This window comes from Elephas maximus, chromosome 15 (assembly GCF_024166365.1).
Source record: "Elephas maximus indicus isolate mEleMax1 chromosome 15, mEleMax1 primary haplotype, whole genome shotgun sequence".
NCBI lineage: Eukaryota > Metazoa > Chordata > Mammalia > Proboscidea > Elephantidae > Elephas > Elephas maximus.
The window spans coordinates 19,216,889-19,220,253 of NC_064833.1; positions in this window are offsets into that span (position 1 = coordinate 19,216,889).

Here is a 3,365-nt window from a genome sequence, read left to right on the forward strand (position 1 = left end):
CACAGCTCCATACCAGCATCCCATCACACCAGTATCTCCATACCAGTATCTCCATAACAACCCATTTCACAGGTGAAGCAACAGGCTGAATAAGGTTAAGTCTCTTGCCCAAGGTCACACACAGGAAATGCCAGCGTCAGAACTCAAACCCAAGTCCTTCCAACTCTGATGCCTGTGCTCATAATCACACTAGCCACCTCTTGTGGTCTGCAGCTCCAGGTTCAGCCATGGTTCCCAGCCCGCCCCTTCCTCTCCTCCTAGTGAGTTCTTCTTTGAGGACTTTGGTGTCCTTTCCCACAGGCTGACCTCAGGACCATCTGAATGTATCAGAGGGATTCTAGAAACACGATGTCACTGAACATGGAATTGAGAAGAGATGTGCAATTGCACATTATACAGTCTTGTATAGTATTTCCACCATCAACATACTATAGACCTAATTTCAAGAACACAGGTAATAGCAAAATGCAGTAAATAATTGGGAAGTGATAAATTTTGAGTATTTGTTATAAGTATAATTTATTTAATTATACACATTACCCATTGCTATTGAGTCAAGTTCAGCTCATAGCGACCCTATAGGACAGAATAGAACTACCCCATAAGGTTTACAAGGAGCGGCTGGTGGATTCGAACTGCTGTCCTTTACGGTTAGCAGCTGAGCTCTTAACACTGCACCACCAGAGCTCCTTTTAATTATAAGTTTATATAATTTAATTTTTATTAATGGTTGTGTTTAACAACCAGCTCACTAAATTCCTGAAAATGTAACAACTGGCTCTCACAATCCAATCAAGCTGGCTCCAGCACTCTACTGGGTCTAGGTCTCAATCCCATTTCTCCCAGAGGACTCCCAATGTAATTTGCAACCTCTCCCCAGGTACCAGCATAGAAATAAGTGATTATCCTGAACAATTTTCCCCCAGGGCAATGGGTTGCTACCCACCATACATTTCAGGGTCACAGTAAATGGTTGTATAGGTTGTCTACTGCACAAGGTTGCCTGGCTGAGTGGATGTTTGGGACCTAGCTCCCACACCAAGACTTTATCTGCAGGGCTACATCTTGCCTAGGGAGGGCACCTTCTGTTAACTTACACAGAGGTACGATATGGGCTCCCAGTGGGCTGGTTCTAGAATTGTGAGTAATCTGTTTTACTGACGAGGGAGCAGTCAAGAGACTCTTTCCTGGACAAAATGCCTTGTTACCAGCTTCTTATTCTAAAAATGTTAAGTTCTGCTTCTTTTTTTTTAACCAGTTGCTGTGGAGTGGATTCCGATTCATGGCGACCCCATGTGTGTCAGAGTAGAACTGCACTCCATAGCTTTTTCAGTGGTTGATTTTTCAGGAGTAGGTCGCTAGACTTTTGTGTGGATTCGAACCTCCAACCTTTTGATTAGCAGCTGAGTGTGTTAACTGCACCACCCAGGGACTCTTCTGCCCCTCTGGGCAACACATAACCATATAATCAATCCTTGTAAATGCATCCCCAGAAGAGTGTTTGAATGCGAAGATAAAAGAGGAAGAAGAAGATGAAAATAATGGACCAGAAAATGGGACAGAGGTTGAAACACATACACCAGGAGATTGCTGGTGAAGAAGCACAAGGAACCCAGGGATGAAGAAGGATAGATGGCTAGCTTCGGATAAGCATCAGCACAGTCAGAGACAGATGTGACAGCCCAGCAGAGCCTGCTGTCCTTTCCCAGGGCGGCAGCGAATCCCTCGCCTGGCAGGGTGGAGTCTGGTTTCTCCAGCAGCAAGAGGCCCGTGCACAGGGCTTGTTCGCATTGCAAGCAAACTGTGTCTCGAACCCCGTTACGACAGCCAGTAAAAATGCCTCAGATAAGCCCCCAGAAACTAGATCAGCCACAGAAATAAGTGTGCCAGAAACCAGAAATAGTATTCAACTCCCCTTGCCAACAAGGAAGAGCTGCCATGTTTAATACAGAAAGTGGTCATGCCTGCCTCTTAGTGAGGGGCGCTGCAAATTATTGCACGACCAGGGATAGAGATGGAGACAGAGACAGAGACAGATGATCCGTCTGTATCTGCATTAAGCTAAACTTGAGTTTATACTGACCTTTTTGACTTTCATTTAGGACCTCATGGTTCCTTCTAGTCTTCCCCAGAAGGGGGGTTTTGACATCTTGAACACCACAGAAGGACACAAGACAGTGGAGGGCAGCTCATATTGAGAGGGGCCATGGGAATAATCAACACAAGCGTGCAGCGCTCTAGGTATGCCATACTTGTGCTTCCATTCTGGATGGCAGAGTGTGTGTCCAGGGATTGGGGAGAGGGCAGGCCATCGTTGAGGGGGTCTTCAGACCTCCACTACCAGGTACTCAAGGAATTGTTCTCCAGCTTTGAAGAGAATGCTCCCTGGCTTCTTTGTGGCTAAACCAGAAATACTGATGTCTTCTGTTCTAACGTAACCAACTTTGTAGGAGTTCAAAATGCATTCAGTTGATACTGATACCATACAAAGGAAGGAGAAAGGAAGAAAATGTGAGAAATATGAGTACAGACCGGGGAGACTAAGGCACCTAGAGCCTGACTAGTCCCTGGGAGAGTTTGCACAGCATCCGAGATGGAGTTGGGCCTTTTCCTAGGAAACAGGCCCACCGCTGTCAAGGACACTCCTGTTTTGTGAGGGCTTGAGTGAGAAGGGTTATAGATCTACATGGGCTGTCTACCCAGCAGTGTGAGGACCATCTTCAGCATCAGAACCAAGGGGCGGGGGGTGGGTTATGTCTGTGTCTTCCTGTTAGCAATGCTTGGTTGGTCACCCAGGAAGTGCCACTCCAGGCCTGTATAGAACAAGGTGGCTCAGGACAAAAGAGGCCTGGGGCCCTTTTAGACTCTGAGCCAGAAGAAATAAAGCACTGGTTTTGAAGCATTCCTCACTGTGAGTAACGAGGACCAGAATAATAAGATTTACAGACCAAAATGGACCACACTAATTGGCTGAACTCTGAACCCAACACGAGCATTAATTTTTTTTACTGCACTGAAAACAAAATCAAAGTTGCTTTTAAAATCCTAGTGCAAATTAGAGCCAGTCTTTAGAAAACATTGAGCCAGAAGAAAAAAAAAAAAAAATCAGAAAAGCAAGTTCATATCCACACAAGTATTTCATTCACTTCTAGTGCCTATCACTTACATTTATGTGCTGTGTGGTATTTTATCAGTAGGAGCTCTCTGAATTGAATCTCACTTAATCAATTTGCCTCCTTCCCTCTGAATAACCTGTTGGTGGGTGCCCTGGGCGCTCTGAAGGCTCCCAGCCAGTGGGCTACCAGGTAGGAAGTGCTCTCTCTTCTGGCAGATCGTGTGCTTTGCAAGAGTCCATTGTGTTTGTT